General features: G+C 37.6%; 1 long non-coding RNA gene across 4 annotated transcripts in view; it reads right to left on the bottom strand.

Moving 5' to 3' along the window:
- LOC112962524 overlaps positions 1-27,847 on the bottom strand; it is a 104,255-nt gene that overhangs the window by 66,319 nt on the left and 10,089 nt on the right. For all 4 annotated transcript variants that reach the window (XR_003252337.1, XR_003252335.1, XR_003252336.1 and 1 more), the window contains exon 2: positions 14,000-14,070. This is a non-coding gene — a long non-coding RNA (uncharacterized LOC112962524). The remainder of the gene's footprint in view (positions 1-13,999; positions 14,071-27,847) is intronic.

The raw sequence follows: 27,847 nt of genomic DNA on the forward strand, positions 1-27,847 counted from the left end.
AAACTCAGATATTTACAAAGAGAAATTTAGCTGAAAAATAGAGGAACACCTCTACAACTGTTCAAATATTTATGTCACAGCTTTTTTCTTTCTTTGAGGCTTCAGTTAGTTCATAGTTTAGTACCATAGCAGCTACAGTAAGATTCATCACAGAGATGAGATTCAAAACTAAGTTATGTGTGTCAGAGCTGTCACCATGTTGAAGCAGTACTGGATACTTCGGATCGAAACAATCCTATTAATCATTATGAGGACAGATAAACATCATACGAGAGCTCTCTTCGGGTGGAGTGGTGGAGAAGTGCCCACAGCGGACATGCCCACACGTACCCCTGTCACTTGTCCAGCTCCCACAGGAAGCTGCTTCTGAACATCTGTCCTACCTTCGACTCCAYTGATTCCTTTAAACATAGCAAAAATCGTATGTGATGTGCGTGGCGTGCTGACAGCCTAAAAAGCCTCTTACTGTCTGAGCTGTGAGAGAGGGAGGGACCAAGCAAGCATCGTGTTAGGCAATTCATTCACATCGCAGGCTGTAAACCCAGAAAAGCCATCAGGCATCCCTGTAGTTAACACTTCTCAAATCATCTTTGGGTCTAGTTAGATGATAGCTTAACAAAGATCAAGTCCAAACAAAACTGCAGCTCCTCAGGCATCCTGATTGAACCTCTGTGCGACGGCGGCAGAGTCTGCCTCCAGAGCTGGGAATCAAAACCACAGGCAGGCAGGAAGGTTCTTGAGAAAAAAATGTGAACTAAGGGCAAAATGCCAATGTACCATTCTGGAGGACTCTGACTAATGTAACATTAACTCCAAGATGAGTACACTTTAAACACTGTCCTGTTCTTCACAGTGTAGTCATACACTTGACTGCTAATTTGATTCAAATATTTACCAAATATCCATGCAATCGCTACATTGTATTCTGAAATAGAATACGTGCTTCTCTTTGCACTAAAGCAAGCCTCATCAGTTCACTGGCATATCCACTTATCAACCGTGAAAAAGAAATGTTTGTGTGCTGGCCTGTTTATTTCTCCTCTCACTGACAGATGCTATTTAAATCTTTCATTCAATTATACACTGGAAACAGAACTAATGTTGTATGAACAGCATTACATTTCAGTTATTCTGTGCGAAAAACACCAATAGTAAATAGAAGACTGAAGCTCTCAAATACAGAAATGAGGTATTTTAACTGGTACTATTAAGCAAATCAAAACTTTTTTTCCTGAAAAGTATTGCAAAGATACCTGGAAAGACAGCTGGTATCTTCCACACTAGCCTTCCGAGAAAGAGGAAGCCTATTTGTATTTAATAGCAAACCAGGGTTTTACAAATTACCTTAATTCAAAGTGAGAACTCATCTGGGTTTTGTACACTGAATTAACTACCTTTTTATTGAAAAGTCTAATGATATATTCCTCTTTAATTATCAGATGATGTATATTAAGGATAAGCTGAAATTCTCCAACTTTGCAAAAATTATGTCATCAGAAACCTWTTCTGATTTAAAATAATATTACATTTCACAAAGTTTTTAATGGGCAGCTTTAATTTATTGCTGCACTTCTTCAATTTAAAATGGTACTTCTTGTTTCACCTCTGATATACTACATACTCTTATCTTCCTATATGGAGCAGCTGACTTTATATTAGAGTTCTAACAAATTTTACATAGTATTAGCAACCAAGTTACATTGATGCATACTATCTGGATACTCTAGTTCCTTTTCAGCAGGTGAGATTGATCTAAGCTTTCACTTTAGTTTTTAAAGCACCAGAGACAGTAATTTCAAATACATTTTTCAAAATGTAGACAGTATGGGAAAGTTTAAATGCTTCAATCCTGACTAAAAATTCATATTCTTTAAATGGTAAAGTCAGCGAAAAATCAGGATTATCAAACCACTTGTATCAGAATATTTTACCAACGTYGGTGAAGAGCTATTGGCTCAAGTTCAAATATAAAAGCAGTGAATGCAACTCCCTTTGAAAGGACAGGCACCTCCAGAAATTTTATTTTGAAAAACATCAAGATAACTTTTTGGTATTTCTGAAATGAAATATTAACAAAACATCCAAATGAAATGCTTTCACATTTTCACATATCCATTCCATTTCTTCTAGCACAAACTATTCACTAACCTTAGCCCAAATCCTTGGGTATTTTTTAATTTGTCCTATAATCACTATTTATCATAATAAGTATTTTTCAGTTTTTTCCACCGACTCCAATCTGAAGTGAAGTTCTCCTGGTAAGCATGATCTCTTTATGCATACAAAGAYGCATTAAATTAAGTCAGTAATAATACATGAATTTTTTTAAAGTCATTAATCACAGGGAAAAAAAAAACATAAAGGTGTCTCCTCTTATTTCCACCAACAGTCCAGTTTAAATACTGTATATAAAACAATACTATTGGGCTTGTTCAGCAAAGTCAGATTAAGTCACTGGTTTTGTTTCCCTGCACTGAATTCCATAAGATAAGTGAGCTCAAGAAGTCCACAGAAGCTTGAATTCAGAAGATAGGAGACTCTGAAACTTTTAATACAAGTGCCTTCTAAAGAGTGCATATTTTATTTTTCATAGCTGTCTAGAAAATTAGGAGGAACCATTTTACCTGTTCTTTAGTTTCTGTTTCCCTTTCAGGAGAGCACATAAACATGTACTTAGGAGTCTAAGATACCCAGAGAGAAATCTCTCGAATCCTCATTATCCTAGTATCTGAGTAACTCATACTTACTACTGCATTTATGACAGAGCCGAATGGTAAGGTAGTACTACTACTTTTCTTTCATGAACTGAGTATTGGGGTACAGAAAGACCAACCACAACATTTTTAAAAGTTCTTAAGAGTGCACATTTCAGTAAGTGAAGTTGTGATAACTAAATTATTCTTCAAAACAGTCTGATTTGTTCAAGGTCACATACAAATATTGTGACAGAACAAGGAAATGCATCTTCTTGAGCCTCAGGCTAGTGCCTTTATCTCTGGACCTCTTTTTTCCATAATAAATGTCCACGGAAYGTAAGCATGCATTTGCTGAGCAGAGAATCGACTACTGAATCRAAATCTAAATCCAGATTCCTGGAAAACTAGGTCAACTACTTAATTTTCATTATTTTGTAGTACATAGTGGCAAGAATGCTGATATATCAATAAAATGTTCCTAAGGCAAACAAAGTTGACACTGCACGATGAGTAGCTAGTTTTCTTATCACCAGCCCCTAGCGTTACAGTACTTGCACTGTATCACAACATGTCATCTTACAAAGCACCTAAAGAAGAAGTTATGAGGTCAATGCAAAGAACATAAATCATGACATGATTAAGGATGTTAGGGAGACACTGCAAAAGCATATGCTATATGAGTGTTTGCAAGACAGAGAACTTTCAGAAGCAAAACCTGGGCATTCACTTTAGCAAAGCTGGCATTGCCACAAGGTGAGTAATTGAAATTAATTTAATTTGTATATACAGGCCTCTCATAATTACGGAAACAYATCTGCTGAAATAAACTTCTTTCAATCATTTCAAAGAGCATTTACTTACTGAATACTGAACCCATTTCTGATGTTATAGAAACCTTCAGGGATTTCTGATCATCTTTTTGTGGAGGAAATTATTCAAAAAAGTTAGATGATTTGCAAAGACAACAACCAATTCAGCTTCGAATCTGACAGTTTGCAAATGTTAACATACTGTGCGAGTATACAAAGCTGATATACCACTAAAAAATTAAGCGCTATCTGATTAAACAAGGACTGGTACAAAGAGAGGGGATTTAAGCAGGCGCAGCTGCTGTATGCAATCCCCAGGTCTGAGAACTCTGTCAGTTTTCTACAAAAATTTTAGAACACAAGTTTTCTGTTCCTCTGTGCTATATTAGAAAGAAAGGATACTGCACAAAATCCAGACAAAATGTTGCTTTTTGAACTTGTTCAACAGTTTAATTCCTGAGAAGAGAATGTGCATGCATATATCTCCCATTTTTTGCAAGGACTGCAAAATAGTATACTTTCAACTATATCCAAAAGCCTGCAATACAAAGACTTGCAATTTTTTTATTCAAAATGATTGAGATGACGCTGTTCAGGAAGCATTGTTACCATTTTTTAACAGAATTTTTCTTCACAAAAAATTATGGTTGTGGCTTACATACTAAAAGGAAACTACAGATCAACTTTCATGGAAAATGTCACAGGTAATAAAAACKTCAGATCACAAAGTGTGTTTTATGTTTGCCTTTATTTTGTGAGTCCATTTGCTGAAACAGCTCTGCTCTCCCTAGTCATTTGATACTTTCCTTCAGAGTCTTCCCTTATGACAGTTAGCTTATTTTGTGTAGAAGTTATCAATGTAGGAGACAACTAGTATATATCCTAGCTTTTACACTGGTTTAAAATAAAAGGAAAACTTGGTCAACAGAGCAGCAGCACAAATTAAGGCATAGTAACAAATCCCACTAACGCTTAGGAGAGATCCAAAACAATTATCTCTAAAACAGCTTAGAGGGATTATAAATATGCATTTCAGCAGCCAGGAGATTTAACACTGAATGAAAGGAAGAAGCTTTTTGGAGTATGAACTCTATTATAGAAATGCGAAGTGAAGAGTTAAATAACTGTGAATAGAACACAGAGATTACTTGCATAACAGGAAACAGTCAACAATTATATATCTGCATTATAAGCCATTAACTGGGTCACAATCTTATAGGTTCAGAAAGATGTTAATGGAACAGCTGCCAGATAACAGGATGGCTGCAAAAATATGTATTTTGCCATTTGTTATGCTGATGTCTCTGTGTGCATCTGTCTCTTCAGATCAGCCTGATCCAAAGACTGCCAAAGCTCAGTTATCTTCTCAATGACTTCTGTAGCCTTTGGTGAAGGCTCTAGACAAATTCAAATCAAGACTGGTAACTTCTGGATAAACATTGCAAAATCCTGTCAAAATAGATTTAATTAGGCTTAACAACCTGAATTTGTCCTTAATGTGTTAGATAAGTTGTGCTGTTACAGAGTTCACTGTGGTGGCTTAATACTGTGGTCTTAAAGTAGCTTTCTCCTCTGCTTAATGTAATGCCATAATCCGTTACTAAGAACGTTGTCATGGCTATATGTCAAAGATATAATGGTTATACACCATTAGATAAGGTCTTTTCTAATGTTAGATTTGGCAAAAGTTGTTTTTAGAGCTTAAGTAAATAGATTCAGTCATATAYTTCAGCAATGAATTCTTGGCATCAAGCTTTGCATAAAAATGTTTTTAATTTATTTTCACTCTCTTTAAATTCATCTGATTGAGTGCTTATTATTCAGTATAGAAGGGGTAAATGAAAGAGCAGTACTGTCTTACGGACTATTAAATATCAAGGAACAATGCTGTACAGACACCACCACCCACATTATTGGTATCTTTGCACTGCAATGTTTTAACTTGACATCTTCTGCCCAATTTCAATATTTTAACTCCATATTTTAACCTGACAGCACTTTTCCTACACCTAGTACCACACTACTTACCACCTACTGTACTATCTTTGTTATTATCATCTCTGATAGAACAGGTAATGTTGCAGTCCAAGAATGGGCAATAMAATGTAAATAACAGGTAACAAGACACTGCCTTCTAGATGAGATATGCATCATCTGTTAATACTATGCATACTTTTTTCTAAACAGACAAGTATTCTGACAACCATGAGCAGTGTACAAGGATTCTATTTTCTTCCTTGCAGAAGTCTTCTACAGGGAATGATAATATAGGAGTATCTGCTGTACAAGGAAATGTAAGACAAGACAAGTGAGAATATATTGCTGATTGCCTTCTGTGCATGAGCAAGTGGATGAAAAATGTATTAGCACAGAAAAAGACACTGTAAAAATGAAAACCAGGACAGCATTGAGGACATCATTAGTATCCATATATTATTCTTTCAGAATGAAAAATAAGATCTTGTTAAATGTTACTACACAAACTGTCCTCTAAATCATCTTGTGAGTGCCTCAGCTTGCACGCTTTGCAGTTGGGGTCCCCCAGCCACCACTAAACCACCCAACTGTCATAACTTGCTCTGCATGAAGGCCATCCCTATTCTGTCCCTTTCTTCTCCCTGACTTTCTCCAATTCTTCAACTATAAAACTTGTAATTTGGTGGGGATCCAGACAGCACTTTCATCAACACTGTACTTTTCTCTCTCACCAGCAATGTTCATGTCTACGTTAATCCCTAAAGATAGCCACTTTTCTTTCATTTTTCTCTGCAGACTAACACCAGAAGTGCAAGAAATCATGGTCAGTATCACTCATGGTTCTGCATTTCCTTTTGTACTAATCTAAGTTCTGCTAGGTTTTCCATATTCAGATTTATAGCTTAAATTGTAACACCAGAAAAAAAAAAAAGCTTAAGGTTTCATAAAAAAAAAGAAAAAAAAATCAGTTGCAGTTAAGACCTGAAGTAATTCCTAGCCAATTCTATTCTGAGCTCAAGTTCTGCTTCAGCTTCTCATGGTACTACACAAGCACATATAAATTCCTGTGAGGTTTACTGAACAGATCAGCAGAACATTTCAAGGTTTCCTAGTTCTAATTGGACTTTCCTGACAGTATTTTGTAAATATGTCATTTTTTCTTTGTTGCTAAAACAGAACCCTTCAGCACYTATTGAAGTCTCTTTTTTTTGTTGTTTGCTTTTCTGAAATATCCAACACTCTTCCTCTGAGATTACATATACACTTTGACTAAAATAAAGTACTTGTATGAGTAATTATACATATATTCAGAAATTTTAGCAAGCATAAAATATGCTATTCATATATTTAATAASAAATGTTTGTGTTAGTGGAGTTTTCTTTAGATTGTATTACATGCTGCCCTTTGCAGGTAGTACACAAACAAGCACACATAAACACCTCTAAGAATGCTTTCACTAAGTACACGCACACCAGTGGCATTCTACAGATGTTATTCAAAGTAGAGCAACTTCTATTTTAATCAACAGAATGTTATCAGAAAAAAGATACTTTTTAAATGCTGTTCAAATTGCTTGTTAGCAATGGAAGCTTTGCTAAACTTCACAAAAGCTTTAAAATGTAACTTTCTATTCAATTCTGTCAGATTTCCCTGGAGAAGAGACCTGTAAGGTTTTTTGTTGTTTTAGGAACTTATAACAGATTCTACGGTGCAAAGAGCGAAGGGTCAGCTCCCGCTTGTTGACTTCTGCCTTTTCTTTGGTCACCTTCCTTCTATTGACATTGCAAGAAACACTCTACCAAAATATACTTGTCATGGCTTCAGAAGAGGTGGCCATGCTAACATATGTTCACTAAATTAAATTTCTCAGTTGGTAAAACGGCTAGTGAGCTTCTTACTTCCACATTTCACAGAATACAACAATTGCATCTTCCAGATTAAAAAGCTGCTAACACTAATAGCATGCACTGAAATGGTATATTGTAACAGATCCAAATGTCTACATGCAAATCAAGACTCCTTGAAAGCCACAAAAAGTTAATGCTTTAAAAATAACTATCAACATTAGGAAATGCTTAGATAATAAGAGAGATTTATATAGCTGGATTAGGATTTTGAACATTTCCAAAGAGATCATTTGCTTTCTAAGTTGAAATCCTATTATAAAGGAAATTAACTGAAAAGTGTTAAAAAGCTAAATCTGAAAAGCAAAGCAAGGCAAAGCATGCAGATCAGCATGAAGTTAACAGGAACGACTGTGTAGTTTGACAAAAGGAAGTGGTTATTTTTCTTCTGACATAGTATGCTGAAATAGTTCAGTGAAAAGACCAGAAAGTGCTGGGGTTAGAGCAAGGAAAGAAGACAAGARCTCTCCCTCAAGAGAGAGAAAGCAAGACATCCCTTTTCAACAGCACAGAACAGTGCGAGGTTACTGTCTGAGCCAGAATGCAAGTTAAATTTATAGAGTTAGACTTTCTCATTGGAGCAAATATCCCATAGCCACTTCACAACCACAGATAAAGCAACCTTTATTATCCTTTTTTCCCCACAGTGGGCTCTCAGAGTAGGACYTCCAACAATGCACACATTCGCCTGAATTCCAAGATTCCAGATCAGCCTTAGGAATAGCCTGCCCTTGACAGAATTAATAGGAGCTMGGCTGACACAGCGGGAAGGGAATGTAACAACAGATGACAATGTGAAGACAAATGCTTTAATTCCTTTTTTTGATCTGAYACAATGACTAGCACAAGCAGCATCAACCACAAAGTGCTAAGAACTCAAACTGCAGCAGGAAACCCATGGAAAAGAGAGGACTTAAACAAAGCAGTGGTAGTGCTGTTGTAGCAATGACACTCTAAGGACACAGCCAAGGCAAAATTTGTATGTAGAGGTAATACTTTCTATCAGACCAACCAGTATTCTTGGAAAAAATATTCTTGGTATTCAGTAATTACAAATTTTAGTTCCCAGGCTTGCCTTTGAAAGGTGTTTTGTAGGTCTGCATTAGACATTACAACAGCCAACAAAGAATAACTATTTTGTGAGAAATGCTCTTCCAATGTTGTCTACATATTTTTGTTCTTTTTCAACTGCCTGTGTGAGTTCATTTGGCTTTACTTGTCTGTGCGTTTTCTACATATTATATTCTGCAGTTTATCTTTTTTATGCTGACAATGGTGTCCAGGAAAGCAGCATTGGTACAAGAATATTACAAAAGACAGTTTGACAGATGGATGATGACAATACTGAAATTTGTGATGAAAATCAAAAAGGAAGAAAAGCTTCCAGACAATAAAGGGTATCATTTCTTTTAGGTATGGCATCAGCCTGATGGCAGTCATGTAAATCTTTTCACCAAAGTGCCTAATGACAAGTCATCTTGGTATCAATAGCTGGACCCATACTGCAGCCACATGCAGCCAAAATAGCAATTTCATTGCCCAGACTCAGATCTTAAACAGTGAAAGCCAAAAAGAGCTAAATATTTAGTTCTTTAAAAAATYAGCCAAAAGAGCTAAATATGATATTTATAATACTACTACAAAGCAATCAAAACCTGTCTTCCATATGACAACTGAACTTGGAAAATAGACCCAAAAAACCAATGAAAGTATCATTATAAATCTACCAAACCCTCAATATAAAATGAAGAAGAGAGACAGAATAATGTGTGCTGCTTCATTAAGAAACATCTCTTTGAAAACTGTGCTCTAAAGATGTAGGCCAAGAAGCTAAAGAAGAAAAATCAGTAGTCTGGGAAATATATTGCTATTAAAGAGGTGACTTTGCAAAGGAATTCAGATCCAGATTCAAACACCGGGGCAAATATTTTGTTATGCRTCATTCTCACACTTGGTGACATCAGGGCTACTGCAAGGTCATGTTTGTTATGGGGTTTCATTCTTTCTCACCATGGTTTTATCATTATGTCAGTAATCATATGTAGAGAATGGCCACTGGGAAACAGTTGCTGCCTTATCTTCTGTGGTAAAAAACAGGTTGGGACGGGCAACAGGGCAACTGGGAATGGTAGGATTAGACTGCATTATTTGGTCCATTCAGGTTCCCAGTCAAAATCCCATAGCTATTTACTATGGGGAATATTGAAAAAGTATCATATAGTCTTCAGAATAAAATTATACGGAAAACTTCCATATATAGTGTCAGTCTACACAAAAAAGTTTAAAGAGAAAGCGGTAACTGGAGAAGCTACTTAGCCTCAGTCACGACAAGCCAGACAAATAGAATTTTCAAACACAGATTAGGACCTGCATCTAGTGATACTTAAAACCGATGAGCGTACAATCCTCCTGTAAATGTTTTTAGAGGACAGAAGTTATTGCAAACTCTTAAAAATAAATTGTCTCTCCTGCCCTCTGGCTTTAGCTAATGTGCTCACAAATGCTTTTAACCCTTCATGGTCCTAATTCAGTCAATGATATGCTTCATTACATTTCCCAAACAGTGGTCTATACCCAAAACAGAGCCATAAGACAGAGGGAAAAATTGCAAAGAATTGTGCTGTTTGCCAGCAAATGGAGAAATGAGTATATATGGGGACAGAGAGGCAAGACTGGGCAAGTTCTATGGCAAATTTTCCTTCTAAGGGTCTCAGGTAGTGTAGGAAGAAAAACAAGAAGAACAAAAAAATCCTGAACTTCCAAGTTAATAGAGAAAAAAAAAAACAAAAAAAACCTATAGTCCGTCAAGTATCTAGGGAACCTGGGAACAGCAATAATGAGGAACTGCATACTCCAGGCAGTACAGTTTCCTAATGCTAGAGCTACAGAGTATGGTCCTTTCCCCCATCCCTCATTCAGTGACAGACTGCTGAAGATGCCTGTAGAGAAAAAGCACTGGTTTTCAACAGAGCTTTATGTCATACCTTGTAGTAGTTGCCATACTGTTCTTTTGTCAAGGAATGTAGACTCAGCTAAGGCTAGAGCCCCATCAGACTCAGTCCCTGCTGGCTAAGTCTCCTGATAGCCTCTCCTAGCATTTTTCTTTCTGTAAGCTCAAATGACAGGGGAGATGTCTGAAGATAAGAAAAGCATAAGATCTCTTCTGAAAAATTCTGCATCTGTATAGAGGGTTACTCCGTGCTGAGTCTCTGCTTCACCTATTTACCTGTGTTAGTTGTTCAGAGAAATGAATCTTTTTAGAATTTTAGTTTAGAATCGAACACAATAGTTTTCTATCAGTGTGTGGGGTACTTTACTTGGATTATAGCATGGTTTTATAGTAGTTTTAATTGTTTAGAACAATGTTTGGCAAAGATGCTAAMTATAATTAGACGGTTCTTTCAGGCAATGTCTGCATATAACTGTGTGCACAGAATGTTCAGCCCAACTGAGTCCTCATTTCAAACAGGACCTCTTTTATAAGAGCAACATGCAAATTTTCTGGCTTATAACCATATTAGCACAGAGTTAGCAATTACCTAGACTGTGTATAGTATAAAGCCAACTAGTATAAAGTCATATAAAGCCAAGTGGAGAAAATGCAGAGCTAATTTTAACAAGATACGGAAGCCTGGTATGAAATCATGGCTTTTTAAAACATGAACCAATAATTAAGTTAAAAGTGTTTGTCCTAGACWCTTCTGGGTGAAAGGAAGAAGGCAAAACATTACAGCACCAAAGCTTCAGTAGGTTCAAAGTTCTTAGATATTCCCTAAATCAGACTTTTTTATATTAGACTATGAACATGGCAACTCTTGCTTTGATTGCTTTAAATATAATAAAAAGAATAATTAGCACTTAGAGATTTTCAGTAATTCTCATTTCAGTGTAATTAGATGTAGTGATCAGAACCTTTTCTATTGCACTGCAGTTCTTCCTTAACATCAAAGAACAAAGATACAAGTTATTTACATAATTATCTTCAGTTAGAGCAGGAGCGCAACTTAACACAAGAGTTGCCATTGTTTCCAATGGAACTTCTACACAGCTTCTGCCAAACGCTCTGCAGTGTTGTGCCATGAATATGTAAACAGTTTGTGTCACTTCATTATTTGCAGAATTTATTCTATTAAACAGACAACCTTTTCAAACAACTTGCTCATGGACGCTTTCAATTCACAAATTATTCCTCATGGAAAGATCCCCTTTATACCCCAAAGACCAAGAACAATTCTTCAGATATTAACTACTTCTGGACTGCCTGCCTCACCTGTCAAGTTTCAAGCACAGATAGGACAGGGCAGCCTAGGGTTTTGACCAATTCTTGAGTTGAGAAACGGATTTCTGCATCTTAACATATCATAAACATTTGATGTAGCATTAACAGTATGAGTTAGTAAGAATTCTATGAACCTCACTAAAAAAAATTGTTACAAAGTTCTCATTTATCAACATTTATGAACATTTAGCTTCCAATTTCCTGGACCATTAATCCAAGTTTTCTTAATAGGCTGTGCCAAAAAAAGTTATCAGGAAAAAGTAATTTATGGAATGATTTTTGCTTACCAAATTTTTTAGAACAGAAATAATGTCAGCACATGAATTATATGCCAATAAAGTAAAAAACTTAAGTAAGTTTCTAGTCACATACTGGAAGAAAACAATTTCAGCTTAAAGAAATATGGATGAGTTCCTTACTCTTTGACTCTCGCTGAGTGTAGCTAAATGACAATGATGCTCTTGATCAAGGTCTAAATTACATTTTGATCTATGTGCTCTGTACCTTCTGTCCTAGGACTGCATGATAAGAAAGCATACACTGTTTCTCACAGATGTTTCTTTCTAACCTCTYGATAGTACTGGTGCTAATTAGTTCAGCAATTGATCTCCATCTGCCTCATTTAGGATTGCAATAGCAATACCCGTTTCACCCTGACAACTAACACAAAGCAACAGAATCCCTAACTAAGTCATAGTTGAGGTTTTGCTACCTGGAGAGCTAGGGGAAAAACTGTATTCAAAAGCTTTTAACATTTTAAGCATATGCTGAGACCTATGATGGGACCTAAGCTGCCCTTTCAATCTGTAGTCACAGAGCTAATACAGTGAGAAGAAATTCGCCTGGATTTCTGCTGCAAGCTCTTTATGATCTTTAGCAAGTGRCCCAATTTCCGTGCATCTGCTGCTCTTGTGTAAAACAGGAGTAACAGTATTTCTCCCTTCTTTCTCATGCTGTCTGTCATCAACTTTTAGTTTTATAATTTCTGGATACTTGTACTTACTAAAGTCCCAGTTCCTGGTACCATGAATATCAGCTGTCATGGYGGGGGGGGAGGGAATAATTTGATGCTTGATGTATCATCTGATGTTTCAAAACCAGAACGTACAGCAAGAATTGGTCTGGGAGGTCAGGGAAGGTGGTGGAAGTCTTATACTGAGACAGTCATATAATTAGAGGTTGGCACACTCTGCTACTTTTGTGTATCTACTCTCTGGTGACTACAAGATTTTTCAGATGTATTTGAGACAACAGTAAGTTCACACTGTCTGTACTACCTGTACAGTACTGTCTGTACTGTCTGTACAATGGTGCTAATAATATCCAAGCCAAATAATGTAAAGCTGAATATTTACCAAGATTCCTGGATAAGCTCTGTAGCAAGTACTACTGCATTCTTGGCAGTTCCTAAGTCAGTTGGTTTAAAGCTCAGTTTTACTTATACAAGCTGTGATTATCATCTCTAAATTATTTGGGGCAGGGACTGTTTGCTGCTGTATTTTACAARGCATAGACAGATATGGCCCTATTCTTCATTCATATACCTAGTTTATACTAGATAGAAATAATTTAGGTTGGGTGCAGATAATTTTTGGACGCTAATGTAGCTTTTCCAAAAGCTTACTTTCATAAATGCATCAAATAAAATAGATGTGTTAGGTGCAACATGCAGAGCAAAAAGAATTCATCCCTCCCCGTTTTGTCCCAGTCAGCTGATAAATTAGCATAAGATATCTAAGGTTGTATGTAATTTCTATCCTCAAGTTATTTTCAAGATCAGGCTCCATTACTAGCTTGAGCAAGACCTCCAACATGTATTGTGTCAATCAACCCTTGTAGAGAAAATATATAAGGGGATGACCACATTTGTGTGAATTTTCCTCAAACTCACAAACAGAATTAAGGAAAGCATCCTTTATCCAGAAGAGCAATTATGCACATCTTTCTGGCCACATAACAACAATGAGATTTTAAAACTGAGTTTAAATTTCAGGGATTTTCTAAACCCAGCCCTCTGCTTTTGCTAGTACAACATTCTAACTATGGAGGTAGACTTGTAATCTTTAAAAAATAAATCACATTTATACAGCTACAGAATGGAATTTCTTCTAACAGACAGTTGTGTCAGTGTAAAGGAGCATTCAAAAGCCGTTTTAAGAGGCATCCCATACTCAGTGCCTCATCAGCAAGAAGGAAGAATAAAGCATAAGGCTGAATCTTCCTTAAGAACTTTTGCAAGAGGACTCAGTTTCAATGAAAGCCAAGTCTAACAGTGAAAATGGAGGCAACTGTTGGAACACCTCCAAATACTTAAAACAAACTAAGCAGCCTACCTGGTAACTGCAGCTAGATGATCTGGGACAGAGGAGGAGGAGATCTTGCCAGGACATCTTTTTAACAAAACCTGGAAAATAGTGTCAGTGGGAACACGTTATATTAAAAAGACAGAAGAAAATTCTGAAATTCTCTAGCAACTCCTTCCAAATTGTTTTAGCCTTTATTAATTAACAACAGCTGATGATTCTAATAACCTTCTACACCACTTCTCCACTTTTTTCCATGTATGGTGTATGAACAATGGATGAAAAATAACAGGCTAAATAACAAGTGAAACGCTGTACTTAGCAAACTGTCACCCTCCATTTACGGTTCAGGAAAGTCGCAATGAATATATTCAGTTAAAGTAATTCATGATAAATCTCTACTCTCTTTCATCATTTGTTGAGCTCATTACTCATGGTGTAACTCTATCCCAACTTGCTCTGCATTTGAGAAAAGTTCCTTTGTATTTTCCATTATTCAGGAAATTCCATAAAAGGCTGACTGTTCAATCCCACTCTTCGGTCATTATTTGTTCCATTTTTAATAACAATAATTTATTCACTGATTTTCTGTACTTTTCTAAACATCTACCACTTATGTGCAGATTTCCAATTTCTCAGGTATTTGAAAGCATTCACTAAATTTTGTGCAGTGGCCTTTTCAATGCATGAGTGACTCAAAGTAGGAGGTTACAAATTACCAGTATTCGCACAGTTAATCATGAATCACATTTACTTTTAGACTGATCACATCAATGAGCCAATCAACCTGATGCTAAGTTTTAATATCATAATTTTAAAGATTTAACAGTATTCTAATTAGAATAATTGCTCAAGCCTACTGTGCTTTTGGCAAATGTGTATACCAGCCTCAAAAACTCAAGCCTGGTCCCTCACAAGAATACCTCTATACACTTAGCTCAGAGTAGGAAGGAGACTAGACATGAAAACTTATGCATAAGTAAGCCTGTGCCACACAGTTTTTTGCTAGTAGGGATGAGCTGGCTCTGCCCATGGGTTAGGCTGGCTGGAAGCCACAGGACTGTGCTGGTGAAGCACTGCACCCAACCTCAGAGCATGCTGCTTCTCTACAGGCTTTACTTGTTCAGACTCAGCTCTGCACTGACTGTAGCCCCACAGCGTTYTGGGGAGCATGGGAAAAAAAAAGAGCATCTGACTGCAAAATACTCTACACAGATCCACTGTCCAAAGGACAAGCATCAGACTTCAGTTCATGTTTCCTTGTAACCACTTGCATGCTCCATATTGTATCTTGCAGATTTGTAAAGGCGGAAAGCAGACAAAAGAATGGAAAYGCTTAATAGTAAGGAGAAAGCCCAGAATGAGAAACACGCCATCCCTTCAAAATTAACATTACATAGGCTTTGATCAAACATGAGCTACTGGACGCAACACAGGAACTACTGAATGAAATGTAATGGCCTGAGTTCTGTAGATTAGACAGATGATCTAATTGCTGCTAGAAGGAACTGCAGCACAGCTGGCAGAGACTGGTACAGTTTGTTTCAGAAGAATAGATTAGATTTTCTCACCATACTTACRAATGGTCAGACTGCTTCCTGAGATCATTCTTTTCTAATGTTTGTAGGCTAAATGCAAGTATCGCATGTAAGCACTCTATTCCCAACTCTCATCTGCAGGAACACCTTTTATCGCCTGCCAAACTCATCTCAGAATGCTCCATTTCCCTACTGGTAACTGAACTACTAGTCTCAATAGAAAATAGAGAGTCTTCCTAGTCATCACTGGAAAGTCAGGAAACATCAAAACTACCCACTAATAGGTTGCTAGAATGTGTGTTTTGTGTTCTGAACAAAACACTTCRGTAGAGTAAGCTAAATCAAAAAGTGGGCGTTTTTAATTTAAGATTCTGAACTTAAAAAAAAAAAAGTGAGATAGAGCACCTTTTTCATAAATCTTCAAACCCTTCCTCAGAAGTACTTAGTTTTCTTTATGTGACTCTTGTATCATTTCAAAAAACAGCTTTTTGTGAATTTAAACACCACATTCAACCTTATTTTTACAATCTAAGAACGAAAAAAGTGAAAGAACTAGCATATCATCTCACATGTCATACTGAAAGAGTAAGTTTAAAACATATAATATTCTGCTTTCCATTCCGAAACAAGCTACCACTATTTGATGATGGGAATCTTTATGAGTAGTCTAYGCACTTAACTTCTGCCATCCTTCTTGGATGGATTAAAAAACCAAACAACAACAGTAAGAAAGATGTATTTCATATATGCACAGTGCTTGTTCCCATGCCTTGCTGAGAAAGGAAACTCCATGTACGCTTTATTCTTAYATCTACTACTGGCCACTGTAAGAGACAAGACAGTGGACTAGACAAACACTTAGATTAGGTCAAATTCATAAAACCAGCAGTACAGAGGAAGTGCTGCCTCCYTTTCTTCCTTCCTCTACACAAAATACTAATGAAAAAAAAATCCTCCAGGCCTCAGTAGTATTTACACATGTAAAGAGTGAATAAAATTTAATTAAGTCACTTGAAGTAAATATAAAAAGTAAGAAAGAACATGGCAAACTGGCAAACTCTCCAATATTTGCTGCAGCTTTTTCAGCAAGGGATCAAAATATCTCCTMTCAAAAAAAGCATTTCACAAAGCACTGAGTCTGTTTTATTGTCTAAACTAGTTTTTTTGTAAGGCAGCTCTTTTATTTTTATTATATTAAAAAATACTCATTTTAAAGTCTTAACTGGTGCTAACACCATACTGGGAGAAGTTTCTGTTGCATATCCCACCTATGTTCTGCAATCAAATCCTGTGACTAGACCAACGAACCTATTTTCTCAAGAAGATTCATGCTATATCTTTGCTATGCAAGTGCTCTTTTTTTCTTTTTCCTTAAATATGGGAATCCTTCCAGTGACTCGCAGAAGCTTTTTTAGCACTGCTTCAGTTATGCTCTGTATCAGCTGCTTCACGTGAGATGAGATAATCAACCCTTCAGTGAGATTTCCCTTATTTGCATTTTAATAYGTTCAACAGCCTGATTGGGAATGGGAAGCCACATTCTCTAGAGGTCAATAAATTCACTGTAAAGCGCTATATTTGACTGCCATAATCCAAAAAGGTTTAAATACTATATTCTCAATCATCCAATGAGTAAACACTTTTTCCCACAGGCTCCTTACATCCACCTTCTATGTCAATCAAGCATTTATATTCTTTAGACACTGTCACTGAATCWGCCAACCTGATATTTTACAGTTTAAACCCTGTCGTTTAAACCTGCTACTTAAACAAGAGAATTTTGTGTTTCCAAATGCCTAAACTCTCAGAAAAAACAGGTCAAAAGACTGGCAAGATCTACTCAGCTATTTTTCTCAAGTTTGCTGCATTTAAGAATTCAGTAGTGACCTGATAGAACATGTGTGCAATTTTGGCTGCCAAATTAATGCCTCAAATAGCTTTATTTGTATGTGTTGGATTTAGAACAAAGTTGATGTATGGTATTGTACATAAAAGGACCAACTTTCTAGAAACCTTTTCTCCAGACTGTCTAAATATATCTTTGCTAAAGCTAAGATGACCAAATACAGAGCARACAACAAATGGAAAAGTCTGATCTGTTCTGTAAGACATGCAGAGTTTCCACTCATCTACCAGAAGAGTTCCCAAAGTGGATAAAGAGTGACTAATATTACTACAAAACCTCACAGTGCAGCAGTTGGTTTTGTTTTTATGCAAAAGTCTGTGTAACAAAGCTCTGTGGCTTCTCCATTGCAAAAACTACTAGGCCTACWATTCAGGAAGCTCAGAAAACTACTGAGTAGAACAGCAGTTTCAGAGCATGCTGTACATGGCTTCAAAAGTGATGGTTGCACCATGGTTGTAATACAGCCAGATGTACCCCTCCCATAATATTCTACCTATTATAATTAACATATTTACAAAAGCCTAAACTCATACTGTAAATCTAGGAAGAACAGCATTTCAGTTGAAAAGTTACACTTGGAGCGCTTTGACCATCAGGTTCTGTAAGATAGGATTGAAAACACATGAATGATAATTTTCTGTGCTCAGCTAAACAAACTTAACTGTATTGTCATTTCCAGAAAAACAATTCCAACTCCAGTTTAGGATCCAGCTTTTCAAAGGAGCTGAGCAGCTGGAGACTGGAAAAGGGAGAAAAGGGAGAAACCAAACCATTTAGCAATAAAACAAAACAAACCTTTTCATCCCTTCTGTCACTTTTTGTTCCCCCCATTTCCTCCCCTTAGGAACATTTAATTCATATTAATTTTTAAACAATTGTTCCAACTTCAGAATAGCCTTGGACCAGCCAAATAAGGAGTTTAAATCAAACATCAAGCAAAAGCCAGACAGATCATCGTATTCCCCTTCAGTGTTACACTTTTGGACAACTTGCTGCATAAATTAATGAGCTTGTCAATTAAGTTTAGAGCTTCAGTAAACCATCTATATTAAATACGACTTGAATATGAGGGAAGACTGTCAGATCAAATGAAGGAGATTTATGTAGGATTCTTACAGCAGATTTATAATCTGCTGACTTTGGGGTGGAAAATATGACAGGTTCTTCATTACCCTTTGTTTAGAATTCCACCCAGAAACATCCTGGAAAGGAAACATCCTGTTCTAATAATTTATGAGATTAAGCATCACATTAATCTTCATGCCACAAACTAATGAATCAAATTGCTAAAACTTTTCTTTAATTATGCCTGGTATTACATTGTACCTTAGCTCATCAAAATTCCTCGTTCATGATTATTATTTTTAAAACACACTTTTTCCACTTGAGCAACTATTTATCCATTAACTTGGGTACTTAAGTCTGTCTCATCAAATCAGGCAATACTGAAAATAAATACTTAGCATTTTTATCCCCATCTATGTATCTCAGGCCCTGATTCATCAACTAGTCCTGTATGTCCTTAAGTTTGTACAAATAAACGGGTTCACTGAAATAAACCAGATAATGAACATACATAAATTTAACTGAACACGTAACTTTATGAATAGGTAAGTGCTTAACAAAGGAAGAATATCACATATGGGAAACTAATGCACAAGAGTTAAGGCTGATATTTTCAAGTAGATCCAAAGGACTAAAGTGTCAAAAACCCTGCTGTAGTCTGTATATTCCAGCATAATACCTTTCTGATTTGATCGCATTTCCATGCACAAATTAATTCATAACAGAAGTGCGCATTAGGCTTTTAAATAAGAGAGAAGGACAGATCTGCAGAAGAACTAACTTGATTTATATCACTCAAGACTTCTTACCTACTACCTGTGGCAAAGCAAATTAATATAGCCCGCAGCAGGAGCTTCCTCAATAAGGATCAATCAGTTCCTCACTGATGGAAGGCTTTAATCTTTCTCTCTCACAAGAGCTCAAAGTTAGCTGCCTACCTTCATTTTGGTTTATACAGCATTTTTGCTACTCTCCACTAAGGGTTTTGTTATGCTTATTTTAAAGGTTCTTGCAAAACAGCCCTGCAAATAAGACCCTCCATTTAAACACAAGGAAGATCACCAAGTGAAAAAGACCTAGAAGTATTTTTCTAGATAAGCTTGCAGTTCATTTGGTAATCTAGCTCTTGGGGAAAAGAATCCTGAATTCTAATATGATGCACAACACCCCAAACTGATTAAAGCTGAATTTCACCTTTCTATTTGTGTTCTATGTTTTACTTAATGACTACTCATGACACATGGATGGTGCTAATGAAGGACAATAAACCCTTAAAACACATATTGAGGGGGTTAGTTCTTGACAAAAGTTTTGAATAATTTCTACCATAATCACGTAAATTCCAAAAGATGTCTACCTGTCTGAAAGGCAAAGCAAGGATTTTGGGTAACGTTTCAGACTGCAAACTCACATCATCTTTTAAGCAATCACTATTTGTTTTTGTGATGAATTAATAAGATCTGTTGTCTCTCCCAGAGCTTAGTCATTATGTCAGCTCACCCACAGATATTCTGAAAGAAACTAGCAGCAACAACTCTAACGTTCCACACAACCAATTCTGCAATAGCTTGTACTTTCTATACAGCTCCTTTGAAAGTTGAAGGTGATGCTCATTAACCTGTGTTGCTCACTGCAYATAGTGCTTCAGGCACTTACACCAAAGTGTTTCCTGTTCAATATTTTCTAAGCTGCTATAAATCTTTCCTATTTACCCTGACCATAAAAGATCTCTAGGATAATTTTGTACTATTTATTTAAAGCACTAATAGAAGTTTCTGAATTATTTATAATTCTTACAAATAGTTAACCTCCTAAAAATAGTAACTCATTAGACTAGTCTCTTTATTTCCATACATAGGTCAGCAGCTCTATTGATAACTTTACAGAGCATCATGATTTTTTTTCTCCTCAAGGAAAGCAATGAGAGCTGCAGGAGCAAGGTGCCCTTTAACTCCATGCTGCACACTCACATCTAGATGAACTGAATTTTTGTTGACTGTGAGCATTAATCGTGTAGTGGTTTAATTTACTGGAAGACCACAGGGCACCTTCCTGCACACAAAACAGAAGCTATTTTACCTGGCTTCCCCTTGTCAAAGAAACATCTGGAAAACTGATCAAAAATGCTAAAAAGAAGATAAATTTTTTTTTTGGTTGGCACAAGATGTTAATTACAAATGCAGAATACTACTACATAACTATTTTCCAGAAAGTACATAGCAAAGGAAGACTGAGGAGGAAAAGTGAGGTACTGATACTGATTACTGATAATTTGCTAAGGCTGGAATCTAGTCAGAATGTCAGGGGAACAACTGACACTTGGAACAAGAAGAAAAGTAATCTGGATTTTTTTAAGGCACACACAGACGTGTTTGGGATCCAACACTGAAGTGTTCAGGATTTCATCTCAACTGCCATAATTCCAGCAATGCACTATTCTCATTACTGGTCAGTCTTACCCTGGAGGTCCTTACTGGACCACTGCCACCCTTTTCTTAGAAGTTTTCTCACTATTCTTCTGACCTTTTTTGTGGTATTTCTCAGAATTGCACTACAACCTGTTATTGCTGCAAGTTATGCAGAGGATTTGCACATACTCACTGCCAAATAGCTAGGAAGCTATTGTAGAAAAACTATTCCATAATATATTTGTTGATAAGTCATTATTAGAAAAGATATCCTTAGTTATGGCTTGCTTTCTTTCCTTAAGAGGTACACTATTATGACAGATGATAGTTCTCACAGCGTGTAAGAACTAGCTAGTGCACCATAATTATAAGTAAGGCCTAATAACTCTTCTGCTCTCTGGCTTTTTTGTATGGTATCATCCTATATAAGATCATAAGAATAGTAAAAACCTAGTGTGAATTAAGAGAGACACAGATACATCTCCTATTTTAAGAGAGGACTCTCTGCCCCCCTGGTGTCCTGCCTCACTAGTAAAAACAAAAACAAAACAAAAATCAACAACAACAACAACCACCAGGAAAACAAACAAACAAAAAACTCCCAAAGCCCACCTAAATCTCATTTCACACCTTAAGACAGCCTGGAATTGCTGAACCTCTTCCCTGTCAGAGTGGAAGAGACAAGGTCAGACAACAAAACCTTAAGGATGACTGATTCGTCTTATATCCTCAGCGTAATAAACACCACAACTCCAGACAGCTGTAAATCATGCCAGTATTTCAGGTCAAAAGCTGAAGTGCTCGAGCTTCACCGATACAAAATGAACGAGAACTGCCACTGCCCAACCAAGGAGGACTCGTCCTCACCACTGGGATTTGGCCACAGTTTATCCTTTGTAAATCTTCTAAGCTGCTGATTAAGGTAACCCTAAACAACAGTTCCCAAAGGCCTGCACAAAGAGCGACCCAAAAGACTGATATTAAAAACCAAGCCTGCCTCATTGAGGGGCACATCCCTCTTAAGTCCCTCGTTCCCTACTCCTCCGTCCCCATGTCATCCCTTGTGCCTCTCTCAGGATGAGAGGACGTCGCTTCCAGACCCCGCCACCCGGACAGGAAAAGCAACCACACACATCGTGGAACAGAGACGAGGTCYTGCAGCCCCTCTCACGCCGAACCGACATGCTCGGTTCTCCTCCGAAGCGGCCTCCAGAGGCCTGAACGACCTACCTCAGCGAGCAGCTCAAATACAGCAGTTCTTGTCAGGCACGCGGTCCCCAGCCAGGCCCCCTGCCTCAGCTTCTCTCTAGCCAGCTCTCCTCTGAACGCAAATTTTTCAACAGAGAAAATCAGAGCAAAAACAGAAAAAAAGGGCTTGTTGACAAACTGCCACTGCCCACCATCCAAAACAGGCAAATCCTTCTCCTCAGCCTTGCTTTCAGCCTGGCAGCAACTTGCACGGCCACAAGATTTAGTGCCGCCTCCTCAGAAAGCCTCTTTCTTTCCGCCCCTGCAAGACCCCCCCCCTTCCTCAGGGGCCCCCACCTCCCGGCCCTGCTCCGAGGGGCTTGGCTGCCTCCCTGCTAAAAAAGCTCCTCTTGAGAGGGGGCCCCACCGGTGGTGGGGCAAGTCCTGCCCTCTTGCCACGTGCAGCACACAACGAACAAAACATACCCTACAGCTATGGTGCACTTCTTTATTTAGCAGCCTTGAGATTATACAGAACTGGAGCAAAATATGTACTGGCCACAAAAAGTTGCATATCTTAAGCTGGGCACTAGAAACTATAATAATGAGTATCTTAAAAAAAAAAAAAAAAGAATTGATTGAGTACAATAAAAACAGGTTTTGAATTTTTCTAGTTTTTACCATTGCTTTATAAGAGATGGCAGACAGGCCAACTGTGCTTTTCAGATCATTGTACAGCAAGTGCTAGTTTGATTAAAGAACGCACGCAAYGGAATTCACTTCAAGACAACTAATAGTCATGTCACTGTTGGAGGACATTTATTGCCTTTGTGATATGCACGCATCTCTCGAATGCAGAATGGAAGCCTTTGGGCTCATGTTTTATAAGCCAGGATACGGGAGAAATCTGGCATTTTAGCTCAGTCTTAGCCTGGCAATTCTTCCGCCACCGTTCCCATCTGTTAGCACTGATCCACAGACACAACACAGGGGAACAACTGGCCAAACTGCTGCCTAGTCGAGAAACGTCTGGCTGAAACACAGAGCAGTCTGCTGAGACTAATCAATATTTTATATTCAAGAGGAGAAAACAGACACAGTAACTGACTCCTAAAATTTGCAGCCAAGGTTCTTCCACCTACTCCTCCCAGTTCACCCAGTAACTCCTTTCAGAACAGAGCTCAGAGCTGTATTTATTGCATCCTTTCTTGACAAAAATTAGAGCTCCTCACAACTCATCCTGGAGTTATTCAGAAACCATACAAATCAATAGGAGCAGAACACTGCACACCGAAATGAAAATCAAGTCAGCTTTACTGGGAATTTTGCATTAGAAGTTATTGTTAAACAGACTGGAAACATATAATATGGATATCTTCAAAATAGCCTGCTGAGCACACTGATGTACAGCAAACACACTCATAACAGTCATGCAGCCGGATGGCCTTCGGCCGAGGAGGAACCCGGAGGCTCCCAGTGCTGAGAGCACGGCAGGGCTTGGCATGGCATTGCCGGGTATGAAAATGTGAACTCGGAAGCAGGAACAGTGCTGCCTTCGGGGTAAGCACAGCAGCTCTGGGCAGGAAATGGCTTTTGACACACATTTTTATAAAACCTTCCAATTTCCAGTTCTATATCGGAATTAAAAAAATCAAGAGCTTTTGAATCTTCCTGTTATCTGTATTTAACATATTACAAGATATCCTCTTACTCCAAAGCTCTACTATACCCAAACACCCTCCTCATGCATTTCAGAAGTTTCTATAAAGTATCTATTAATAACTAAAAAACTCACTAAAAATTACCATTTCCTTCGTTGTCAGAAATATTTCTTTCTATTCTCTGGTAAAGTTACAAAAAAGGGGTTGGAGGTGGTGGTGGGGTACCTTTTTCTGCCAGTATATGTTGTTACCAGTTAATGGCCTGTCTCCATTGATCGAAATGTACTGGATTCAGCATGCAAAATGATCAAAATCCCCTCAGGTCATCAAAGAAAACATAGGAAGACTTTAAGAAAGGAGAAAAACATTAAAAGGTCCATTTTGAATGAGTGAAATTGCTGTCACAAGCTCCCAAGGGACCAGGAGGGCTGGTAATGGTGGTGTTCCGGAAGGTTCTTACCCCAGTTCGCTTCATTACTTCCAGACAGTCTGAATTTTCTGAGGAAAATCTCATGCCATCAACCTTTCTGTCAGTTCTACCAAACGACTTCCTTCACTCTCCAGCCAAGCCTGTTAGGTAAAATTTTCACCAAAAAAAGAAAAAACCCACCCAACATATACCAAAAGTGATTTGATTGCCGTCTGAATGAACTGGTTTCATTAGCGGAACAGATATATGTTGTTGGCAACCTTTCTCTAGACCTACTCTACAGAATTATTGTAAAAGCAGATTTAAGTTTCAGTATTCTCACAAGGATAAGCTGTTTAAAATCTCTCTTTGGCTGGCAGAAATCAACAAATGCTTTCTTTTGCATTATTTAGCTGAAAAATAGTGAACTCAAAGATTTATATTTCTTTTCTTGGGCTGAATTGCAGGCTGTCATGGTTTTCTGGTGGGTATAATATATTAGATGAGAGACACTATCCCATGAGTCTCATCCATTTAAAAGTCTTTGATGAATCAATTACGCTTAACACTGCTGAAATTTGTGTGCAGTAATACTGTGTCTTCCTGCATCTCCTAGCAAGTTCACATCATAGGTTTAGGTAAGAGAGAAAAGCACCAAGATTATTAAAAGTACTTTTCCTGATTTTTATTGGACATGTCCTCATAAATACTGCTCATTAGCACTACTAGGATAAAATGGGAGTGGCCAAAATGATTTGAAGGTCTGACTTATGCAATTGGAACATTTTGGTTTTAAGATCAAATTATTTCCCATTGTTCCACTTTCACCCTTACTTCAAAAACCTCAGTCAATGGCACAGGAGGGGGTTTTAGCTTCATAAATACAGTAAGAGAACTAAAGAATCTTTCTCTCTTCATTCTCCTTTTCATCAGCTATCGCAATTAGTTCTGCAAAACCCTTCTAATGGAGGACAGGCTGAAGTCTAGGAGAGTGGAGGAAGCAGAAGTAGGTCAGCTTTTCACCTGACTACACTTGGAAGACTTACGAAGTATAGTGTTGTGAAAAGAAAATACGATGGAGGTTACCTCTACTCACGCTGTAACCATTAACTGTCCAAACACAGGAAATTACTAATGGTAATATAAAATCACATCACTAGGGACAAATGAAATGGTAATTTTATCTCATCAATTTTTATGTCATTTGTAACCATTAAATTTTCAGAATCAGTTAAGACTGGCTACAGCCATCAGATTATTTTCAACAGATTTCTGATCCATGTCTTTAAAGTTTCCTGTAACTTTCACATTCAAAAGGCAGCACCACAGTTTTGCAGACAACGCAATGCATCTTAAAGTGCTTTAAGCTCCATACCCATTTACGCTCACAAGCTGTAGCTCTGTGTATTTAAAATTCTTTATTCAGCCTGTGTAACACATTAGATACCCAAAAACTCTTTAGGTTTACCTTTAGTGTGGGACCAGCAAACATTTTCCAGCACTGACTGCCCTCCGAGACAAGCCCCTCCGCCCTTCCTCCCGCTGCCCCCACACAGATACACCCCGCATTTCCCTGGCGAGGAAACCTGGCGGCACAGGCCAAACTGGAGCTGTGGTGCACTCCCATAGTCGAGCCTGGCCTGCAGGACTGCATGCTGCRGCACGCTCCTGCTCTCTAGGCTATCCATGGCCCTTGATGCCTTCCGAAGGGCCGTGGAGCAATGCAGAGAGGCATACTATCTCTGGTCTCCCTTCCCAACACTCAGACAGGGCATGGACTTCTTTACTGTTTCTAGTATCACTAGAACAGAGAAAATCGTAACAGTGAATCACTGAGTAATTTAGGTCAGAAGGGATTTCTGGAAGTCATCTGGTCCAATCATCCACTCAAAGCAAGGTCAACTTCAAAATTAGATCCACTACATTTGAGGAAAGGTTGAACAAGTGCAGGTTTCTCTTCGTCCAGCTGAGGCAACAACTGAGCAAAATGACGTGACTAAGAAACACCATCTGAGCGCAAAACTTGGAGATAGTGCATGTATTACAATTATGAGCTCAACAGAAATGTAAAGGAACAGAAAGTAGTGTCTTCCTTGATGAGTCTGTGACCATCCACTGTACTTATTGGGTTGAATCTTACCACACAGTATGGCAGAGTTGAAAATCACACAGGAAAGACTTGGAAACACACTACTAAAATCAATAAAACTAGATTGCAGTAGATAGTGGCCCTTCACTTACTGAAGTCTTTTGGACCAAGGAATCAGAAATAACATTTAAAAAATGGTCAGAGAAACTTCTACAAGGTTGCAGACAATAAAACATAATAGTGAATAATGTATGAAAATATTTGCTGCATTTAATGTTTATTTGGTATAAGAGTAGATCTGAGCTTACAATTTCATTTCTCTGATGGACTAGTTTAATTTAACTCCTGAAGTCTCACTGATCACCAGTAAATCTCTCGGCACTCGTTAAGCGTATCTCTAATAAGTAGAACATTTGCTAACATTGTCTCCAATAAGCAACGGTCATTACTATTCACTCATATTACACTAGAGCAGCTCCCTGGCAGATGTCCTAGTAAAATAGCCATCCCAATTCATTACATTTTCCATTAAAGGAATAAATAATATATTCACTATTGAAATTGAATCAAAATATTGGAAGATTCATAAAAGTCCTCCCACCTCATTCAGGGGAAGAGGAGACAGACATTATCATAAGCACTTTACAATATATTGCAAGACTTTTTTGCTAGTAACACATCAGTGTCACAGCTGAGTTATGATATTCCAAAATGCCAACCTTCATAGCTACAAAAGTAACCACAATTTCAATAAACTAGAAGGACACGTCAAGGTCTGTAAAACAATAGGGTGAAAGGAACACACTACAAGCCTTTCTTTTCTTTCCCACATGCTTCACTGCCATTAGCTGTCTATTTGTATTTCAAGATCAGTGAATGTGAGGGCACACAACATTCCTCTAACAGTATTTTAGTGGTCTTCAATTAATTTAACTTTAAAGACAGAACTCTAATATATTACATGTCTACCTTAATCAAATTCATGCGTGGTAATATTTATGGTGGATTAAACAGCAACTATATGTGGTTGCTAGCCACATTAGCAGACACCTAACACAGACTTACTGGACACAATCATGCAGCTGAAACTTCAGTGGTCTAATCTTACAAAGTGCAATGGCTCCCAGTCCCTCTGGAAATCAATGAAACTTGAGAACAGTCATCTTTTAATAGGAAGGTCTGGAATACCTTGGCAGGACAGGTCCTTTGGTAAATGTCATCACTGTTGTTAGTCCAAAAGTGTAACACAGTTGTGAGTCTATAAGCTGTTTTTCTGTTGTGATGCTGGAGTTCTTTCATTTTGAAAAAGTCACAGGAGGAAGAGTCACCGAAGAATGATACAGTGACTATAAACATGATGCAAACATGCCTTAGAGCAACCACGTGATGTCAGACCATTTCTTTCCTTCCCCATGTTTCCCTCTTTCCTCCTTTTACTTTGCCTTTTTTATACTGAGGTGCATATTTTGAACAGTGATCAATAGCAAAATTTTCCATAGGAAAACAGTGATTTTGGACTATGTTCCACTAATATCAATAAAATTTAGAAAGCATTATTTTCTGAAACAAGTGTCATAGTACTGGGCACTTGGAAGCAATAATCGGAGTATAAAA

Source organism: Apteryx rowi, unplaced genomic scaffold (genome assembly GCF_003343035.1).
Source record: "Apteryx rowi isolate R43461 unplaced genomic scaffold, aptRow1 scaffold_15, whole genome shotgun sequence".
Classification (NCBI taxonomy): domain Eukaryota; kingdom Metazoa; phylum Chordata; class Aves; order Apterygiformes; family Apterygidae; genus Apteryx; species Apteryx rowi.